Source organism: Coregonus lavaretus (genome assembly GCF_964263955.1).
Source record: "Coregonus lavaretus genome assembly, chromosome: 16".
In the NCBI taxonomy this organism is placed as follows: domain Eukaryota; kingdom Metazoa; phylum Chordata; class Actinopteri; order Salmoniformes; family Salmonidae; genus Coregonus; species Coregonus lavaretus.
This window is the reverse complement of record NC_140003.1, coordinates 21473643-21482982: the sequence shown is the minus strand read 5'-3', so window position 1 is coordinate 21482982 and position 9340 is coordinate 21473643. Positions and strand designations below refer to the sequence as shown.

The 9340-nt window shown below is 42.8% G+C and overlaps 1 pseudogene across 1 annotated transcript; it reads left to right on the top strand.

Annotated features, from left to right (window-relative positions):
* The first annotated feature begins 241 nt into the window (after nt 1–241).
* On the top strand, nt 242–7988 carry LOC311143433 (annotated as a pseudogene). The gene is made up of 8 exons: nt 242–352; nt 654–842; nt 1699–1840; nt 2021–2124; nt 2330–2339; nt 2744–2871; nt 3016–3131; nt 7801–7988. The product of its transcript is annotated as an uncharacterized misc_RNA (transcript).
* Nucleotides 7989–9340: the final 1352 nt, after the last annotated feature.

Sequence of the window (9340 nt, the reverse complement as noted above, 5' to 3'; positions counted from 1 at the left end):
CCTCTCTCTATCTGGGGCCTGTCTCATACTAGCCTGGCCAAGCGCCTTGTGGTTTCCCTGGAACTGGCCCTGCGATGAGTGTGGTGTGTTTGATCACATTCCTTAACGTAGCCTCCACACCCCAGTGAGAAAGAGAGCTTGCATGAGTTTTTGTAAAAACCTTATGAAAAGCAGGTCTCTTTCTGAGTTGGAGAATACCTTTGTATTCCTGTTGTTTTTTCCTGTAGTATAACCCAGTGGCATGGCCAATCGTCCGTTTGAAGGTAAGGAGCATGCTACCTCCTACTGGAAATACAGAGTCTCTCCCTCGTCTCAGCTCATTGAAGAGGTCATGTACTTCCTGAAGAAAAAGGTAGGCGTGGCATACACCTGTTACACATTATACAGACTGTTGTTTTTCCTAAATTAAATATAATGGATTATGCATGCTCAGATTATATGGTTACAGTCTTCTGTGGACGTAAAATAGTTACAATGACAAATATTATTGCAATACATTACAGAATTATAACAATGCATGCTTCGTTCCGGCTTTTTCATGTTTTTGCAGCAGATAAAGATGGTCTATTGACATTCTCCTGCCTTAAAAAATGTGCACATGTACTAACGATGTCTCATACATGTGTGTGATGGTGATGTGTCCTGTTTGACAGAGGGGCGTGCAGCCCTTTGACCTGGCAGTAGATGTAGGCTGTGGGTCGGGTCAAGGCACCATGCTCCTGGCCCCTCACTTCTCCTCGATGGTGGGGACCGACGTGAGCCCTGCCCAGCTGGAGGTGGCCCTGGAGCATGCCACCGCCCCTAACACCTCAGAGCCAACCCCAGAGGAAAGGAGGAGGAGGGTGGACTGGACTGGAGAGTCATGTTTTGTTTTGAGTGACACTAATGTGGACTCAAACTCTCTTTACATTACAGTCATAGAATTAGTGTTTTATAAGCAGGTAGCTTAGTGGGTAAGACCGTTGTGCCAGTAACCGAAAGGTCGCTGGTTCTAATCCCCGAGCCGACTAGGTGAAAAATCTGTCGATGTGCCCTTGAGCAAGGCACTTAACCCTAATTGCTCCTGTAAGTCGCTCTGGAAAAGAGCGTCTGCTAAATGACGTAAATGTAAATAAGTAGATTTACTAGATTTGTAGGTACAAAATAGTTTTATTCAGGGTGAATAGACATGGATTTACCAAGATCGTCTCACTCAGAACAGTCTTGCCTGAAATAACAGAACCACAGTGTGATGGGAGAGGGGACTGTATGGTTAAAGTCCTTTGTTGATGGGGACACAGTGAAATTAGGACAAGGGCCAAGTCAAACAATGGGACCCTTGTCTGCTCAAACTCATGCACATTTCCCTCTAGTGAGCAAACATAAAAGCTACAACTACTAATACTATTCTGGAACAGTGCCATCTGAACTGTCTCAGGAACCAAACCAAATCACAAAGTTGTGTGCGAATTCTAGCCTGGTTCCCGATCAGTTTGTGCTGTTTTGCCAAGTTCTATTGTGGCAATGACTATAGGAGTTGGCAATAGAGCAGAAACAGATCTGGTACCAAGCTAGCAAATATCTTTACAGATCTGAGACTAGGCTAGCAAATAACTTCAGTATAGCCTGTATTATGCAGCCCTGATTTTTGTCTCTCTCGTCTCTGTATAGACAGCATCCGGCTGCTGATCATTGTGTCTCTCTTGACTCTGTCTATAGACAGCCATGACTGCCTTCCACTGGTTTGACCAGCTGCAGTTCCTCCTGGAAGCCCATAGGATCCTGCAGCCTAAAGGCTGTCTCTATCCGCTCAATTATATATGGAGACTGCTACCACAAACTCAACACATTCTGCAAGGAGGTCTGGACAACTCTAGAGAATATAATAAAAGTATATTATCCATAAACAGTGGAAAGGTACCATTCTAATCACTGTAGGAAACATGCAAACAAAAAACTAAATACAATGCACATCTTTGATGCATACAGTAGATTTGTTGTGTGTTTTTTCAACAGCATTTGTCTTTTTTTATCTCATCATTTTTATGCTGCCCTCCTGCCCTATAGTAACCTCTGCCTGGGCCCCAACTTTGTGGCTCTCTACAAACAGTCCTATGACTCCATCCGCTAAACAGAGAAAGAGTGGTGAGGCCTGAGGACCATTGCATCCACTGTTACATTTGCCCCTGTTGTTACTGTATTCCCATGTACACTAAGTGTTGAATTGATTCACAATTCAATGCTATCCTCGATTTCCAGGCTTCCTCCAGTAGAGTGATAAACAACAATTGGAAGGATTGCATTGCGAGACTAACTCATTGCTGATTCTGTGTTGAATGGTTGTGTCTAGGCAGGAGTGTGTGTGGATGAACAGCCAGGTCTCATAGACTAGACATAACATAGTAAGCTAACCCTTCCCCTAACCTTAACCCTTTTAGCTAACCCTTCCCTAAACCTAACACTTTAACCTAACTCCTAAACTTAACCATAACCCCTAGCCTAGCTAACGGTAGCTAGCTAGCTAACATTAGCAACCTAGCCACCTAGCTAGAATTCATAACATATCATACATCTTGCAAATTTGTAATATATTGTACGTTTTGTAAATTCGTAAGATATAATAAGAATTGTAATTCGTAACATACCATACAAAATGGGTGAAGGACGTCCACAAATTAATACATACCATACAAACGTAACATATCATACTAAATGAAGCTGTTGGGTTTTACGTACAGAATAATACGAAATACTCTGAGACCAGGTTGGGGTGAAGAGGCCAATGCCTCTTTCCAGCTACATGGGCATGATAGAGTCCTTCTCCAGCTACCAGGCTCTGCTAAAGAAAGACCCAGAGGAGCCCAGGAGACTGTCCACAGACATCACCCACAGGTTGGTCCCTCACACCATAACCTCCCTAGGCCTTTTTGATGCTGGTTGTGCTGTTAATGTTAACGTGTTAAAAAATGTATATTTAGTAAAAATGTAAAGGTATCATTTAACATTACATCTAACATCTCTCTCTGTCCTCTCCAGACTGTTGGCTGAGATGAAGGTGACCTCCCCAGAGACTGAGGTTGTGGTCGGAGTCAGGTATTTCTACCTGCTAGCCTGCAGGCCAGAGGACTTGCTACAGATGACTGAGACTGAGAGTATAGGATCCCTCGGAGCAGTAATCTTGAGAGACCAAAGAACCTACAGTGCTATGAAAAAGTATTTGCCCCCTTTCTAATTTTCTCTACTTTTGCATATTTGTGATACTGAATGTTATCAGATCTTCAACCAAAACCTAATATTAGATAAAGGGAACATAAGTGAACAAATAACACAACAATTACATATTTATTTCATTTATTTCATAAACAAAGTTATGCAACACCCAATTCCCCAGTGTGAAAAAGTAATTGGTTCCAGTAATGCCAGGCGAAAACCAAACTCTGCATTCCACAGTAAGAACATCATTCCAAAGGTCAAGCATGGTGGTGGTGGTGTGACGGTTTGGGGATGCTTTGCTACCTCAGGACCTGGACGACTTGCCTTAATAGAAGGAACCATGAATTCTGCTCTGTATCAGAGAATTCTACAGGAGAATGTCAGACCATCCGTCTGTGAGCTGAAGCTGAAGCGCAGCTGGGTCATGCAGCAAGACAATGATCCAAAACACACAATCAAGTCTACATGAAAATAGCTAAAAAGCAACAAATTGGAAGTTTTGGAATGGCCTAGTCAAAGTCCAGACCTAATCCCAATTGAGATAATATAATAATATGCCATTTAGCAGACGCTTTTATCCAAAGCGACTTACAGTCGTGTGTGCATACATTTTTACGTATGGGTGGTCCCGGGGATCGAACCCACTATCCTGGCGTTAAAAGCGCCAAGCTCTACCAATTGAGCTACAGAGGACCACAATGTTGTGGCAGGACTTGAAACGAGCAGTTCATGCTTGAAAACCCACACGTCACTGAGTTAAAGCAGTTCTGCATGGAAGAGTGGGCCAAAATTCCTCCACAGCGACGTGAGAGACTGATCAACAATTTGGTTGGAGTCATTGCCGCTAAAGGTGGCACAACCAGTTATTGAGTGTAAGGGGGCAATTACTTTTTCACACAGGGGAATTGGGTGTTGCATATCTTTGTTGATGAAATAAATGAAATAAATATGTAATTGTTGTGTTATTTGTTCACTTATGTTTCCTTTATCTAATATTAGGTTTTGGTTGAAGATCTGATAACATTCAGTATCACAAATATGCAAAAGTAGAGAAAATTAGAAAGGGGGCAAATACTTTTTCATAGCACTGTAGTTTTTCACCGAAACAGGAGGACATTGATTCCTTACATTGGGACTCAAAGCATTGGGAATAGTATATACAGGGAAAAGTACCTAGCATAGCACTTTCAGTCTCTAAAGGTTTTTCTTCATGGATACAAGCTTCTATAGATTACTTTCCAGCATGGGTTTTCATTTTGTGTGTATGTGTCTTTGTCTGTGTCTGTGTGTGTCTGTGTGTGTGTGTGTGTGTGTGTGTCTGTGTGTCTGTGTGTGTGACAAGATGTAGAGAGAGCGGATGTCACCGGAGCTTGTCCTAACTGCATGGGCATAGCTGGGACATACAGTAATTACCTCCATCTGTAAAAACAATCACAGAAGAGATGGTAAATAACCCTGCCTTAGGAAAATATGTGTTCTCCATACCCCTTGAGTCCATCACAATGTTTTGTAAAATAAAGCCAACCAGAACATTCAGTAGAAAGTGGGTTCCACTCCTGGACCAAAATAAGCAGATTGCTGTGCCGGATGTCCATCCCCTCAAAGCATGGAAAGTGTGTGTGTCTGTGTGTGTGTTTGTGTGTGTGTGTGCTTGTGTGTTTGTGAGATATAGGGCAGGGAACGGCAGGTGGTTTCACATCCATACTTCCTCTGAATAAGGGGGCCAAGCTGGGGGCAAAAGAGTGATAAACTCCTATCCCTCAGTCCCACATCACGTCTGGAGCCACAGTCACACCAGGCGGTCGGAGTGGGTCCAGACCATTACCAGACCGCAGGAGTAAAGAATGTAAAGATACACCCTCAGATCTGGGATATTTACTGTCTTTGGGGCCTCAGAGTCTACAGAATAATGCTGACACATAAAAGCAAACATAAATCTGACACCTGGCCTGCTCTGTGGATTGTACAGTCAAAAGTTTGGACACACCTACTCATTCCAGGGTTTTTCTTTATTTTTACTATTTTCTACATTGTAGAATAATAGTGAAGACATCAAAACTATGACATAACACATATGGAATCATGTAGTAACGAAATAAAGTGTTAAACAAATGAAAATATATTTTATATTTGAGATTCTTCAAAGCAGCCACCCTTTGCCTTGATGACAGCTTTGCACACTCTTGGCATTCTCTCAACCAGCTTCACCTGGAATGCTTTTCCAACAGTCTTGAAGGAGTTCTCACATATGCTGAGCACTTGTTGGATGCTTTTCCTTCACTCTGCGGTCCAACTCATCCCAAACCATCTCAACTGGATTGAAGTCGGGTGATTGTGGAGGCTAGGTCATCTGATGCAGCACTCCATCACTCTCCTTCTTGGTCAAATATCCCTTACACAGCCTGGAGGTGTGATGGGTCATTGTCCTGTTGAAAAACAAATGATAGTCGCACTAAGCGCAAACCAGATGGGACGGCGTATCGCTGCAGAATGCTGTGGTAGCCATGATGGTTAAGTGTGCCTTGAATTCTAAATAAATTACTGACAGTTTCACCAGCAAAGCACCCCCACACAATAACACCTCCTCCATGCTTCACTTGGGAACTACACATGCAGAGATCATCCGTTCACCTACTCTGCGTCTCACAATGACACAACGTTTGGAACCCAAAATCTCAAATTTGGACTCATCAGACAAAAGGGCAGATTTCTACTGGTCTAATGTCCATTGCTCGTGTTTCTTGGCCCAAGCAAGTCTCTTCTTCTTTTTGGTGTCCTTTAGTAGTACTTTCTTTGCAGCAATTCGACCATGAAGGCCTGATTCACGCAGTCTGATGTTGAGATGTGTCTGTTACATTTATTTGGGCTGCAATCTGAGGTGCAGTTAACTCTAATGAACTTATCCTCTGCAGCAGAGGTAACTCTGGGTCTTCCTTTCCTGTGGCGGTCCTCATGAGAGCCAGTTCCATCATCACGCGTGATGGTTTTTGCGAATGCACTTGAAGAAACTTTCAAAGTTCTTGAAATGTCATGTCTTAAAGTAATGACGGACTGTCGTTTCTCTTTGCTTATTTGAGCTGTTCTTGCCATTATATGGACTTGGTCTCTTAACCAAATATGGCTATCTTCTGTATACCACCCCTACCTTGTCACAACACAACTGATTGTCTCAAATGCAGTAAGAAGGAAAGAAATTCCACAAATTAACTTTTAACAAGGCACACCTGTCAATTGAAATGCATTCCAAGTGACTACCTCATGAAGCTGGTTGAGGGAATGCCAATAGTGTGCAAAGCTGTCATCAACGAAAGGGTGGCTACTTTGAAGAATCTCAAATATAAAATATTATTTGATTTTTTGGTTACTACATAATTCCATATGTGTTATTTCATAGTTTTGTTGTCTTCACTATTATTCTACAATGTAGAAAATAGAACAAATAAAGAAAAACCCTGGAATGAGTAGGTGTGTCCAACCTTTTGACTGGTACTGCATATCGTGGAAGTGGATGGCCATCAATCAGACGCTGACTTGTCGTGAACACATGTTTTTTGAGAGAGAGAGCAGTCCCTCTTATCAGCATTCCCAAAACGTAAACTAAGGGTGGCAGCCTTGCTGAAGAAATAATCCCTTTGGAAAGGGTGGGATTGTTAGATTGACCGGTTCAGCATTGAGGGATTCTCTGCTGCAGATGCACTCTGTATGAAATGCAAAGAGGAACTGGCTGGCCAGCCTCCCGATAACATATTTCCAATTATAACAGCACTCCTCTCCAACATCTTCATCTGACTCCAACAAGTGGCAAAAACAGCATAGAAAAGCAGTGCTGGGGTGCGGAACATTTTGTTTTAGGTTTATTTGGATCGTGGATTGCTCCTATTCTCTCATGGCCATAATCTTTGAGTCTTTATTTAGCTCTGCTGCCTGTCACACTTGGGTAAAACAAAAAAGTTATCACTTGGCTCTAACATAGACAGTGGAGCACCATTCACAAGACACCTAATGCAGGCCTTGGCAGTCAAAGCAAGAGGGCACTGGTGCTTGGGAATCCTAATTGACATAGTTAAATTGGTACAGAAATCCAAACACTGGTGTTAGTGTGTGTGAATATAGTAGGCTTATGTAGCATTGTGAGGATTGGGTAATTTCCAGTGTGTGAAAGTTAGCTGAGGCTGCAAGCTTTTGTGAATGGCTGAAGAGAAGCCAGGTTTTTTCCCACAAAAGCATTTACATTTTCTAATAACAAAAAGTAAAATGTTGTCTCTTTGGTTTGGCTTTTGATTTAGTCTAATAGGAACTTAACATGGTATGTAACTAGAAACCATCATTTCCAAAATAATTCTTAGGGCGATTTCACGTAACATAACATAATGATGTGTTACATATTTTTCCCAACTGTGTTGCCTATTTTCTTTGCTTTGTATAGAGGAACAAATGTTTTCATTTGATATTTGGCCGGACAACAATAATGAACAGAACGGATGGTTGAACGGGGAGAAAGAGAGCGCGCTTGTTTGAAATTGAAAAGTGTGGCGGTAGCGACTGATAAAGAAAAACATCAAGGCTTTTCCGGAAAATTCAGCGTGACCACGTTTCGTGTCTGTTTAGACTTAAAAATGCGTTACGTGTCCGCTTACCTCCTGGCTGTGCTCAGTGGCAATACCAGCCCCTCCTCCAAGAATATCAAGACCATTTTGGGGAGTGTAGGAATCGAGGCCGAAGATGAGCGCCTAGACAAGGTTGTCAAAGTATTGAATGGAAAAGACGTCAATGAAGTCAATCTCTGGTCCCTCTAAATTGGCCTCAGTGCCAGCAGGTGGTGCTGTGGCAGCTCCTTCTGCTACTGGGTCTGCTGCAGCTGGCGTTTCTCCTGCTGCTGCGGAAGAGAAAAAGGAGGAGAAAGAGGGATCTGATGAAGACACGAGAAGATGGCGGCGAGTGCAGATGGGATTTTATCTTGCTCCGAATAATCTTAACTATTATCCCTCTCAAATGTACTTAAATGAAACAAAACCCGGTTTATAGTAAACACAACAGAGAACAACGCTCAGTAGACCGCTAATTTGATCTGAAACTTGGCAAAATGGAAGAAAAAAATGTGTGAAAGAGCAAAGGGAGGAGAAGGCAGTTGCTAGCTGACCACTCATACACCGGAGAGAAACCGCCACCTGACTCCTCAGGAGAAGAAATTGAGGAATCTGGACATTCGGTTGATTCAGAAACTCCAGCCAATAGTCCTGCACCCAAAAGACACCGAAATAATTGTCTTTGCGCGAACTCCAGGTCAACATAATCGAAGCTGTCACTGCAAAGATAAACAAAAGAGCCGATGGTCTGGAGAAAAAGAACGCGAAAACACATAAAAAATCGTTGACCTCGAGACCTCTCTGAATCATGTATACGAGAGTATAGAAGAGCTTAAACGTGCAAACACTGCAACCTCTGATAAATGCACTGCACAGGAGAAGACCATCGGCGACATGCAAGAGTGCTTGTTGGAAGCAAAGCGATACCGGAGAAGGTGGGGGCTACGGCTTTACGGTGTCCCCGAGGACCAGGGTGAGAATGTGAAGCGCATAGTAAGTGACATCTGTAACTGTGTGGCTCCGTACTTCCCCGAAAAATATATGGATATGGCTGTGGATGTCGCTCATCGTATTGGGAAGAAGCAAGATCCCATCGGCAGCCGCTCGATCATCATCCAGTTCGCTTTCCGCACAGCGAGAGATGCAGTTTGGAAGAAAGCAAAGGAAAGTGCCTTTCTAAAAGAGAGAAAAATTTGATTCGGTGAGGACATGACTGCAGAAAACAAGGCAGCAAAGGCAAAGTTGTGGCCTCTCGTCCAACAGGCCCGAAAATCAAGGAAGGGGTGCATACTACAGGGGAATCAGAGCCTTTTTCGCAGACGGAAAATACATTTGACTGGGTTGATTTGCTACGCCGGTAGGCTTACATGTGGCCCATTCCACACAACAAACTGAGCGTTCTAGTTTTGAATTCTGGTGTTATGGTTTACAAGTTAATACATATATGAAGCACCTTTTATAGAGACGGTAGAGTTGAGATTGTGTAGGATTTTCCTTTCTATTTTGTATATATGGATTTGAAGTTTATGTCAATCAATGCCAGGGGGATACGAAACCTGTTG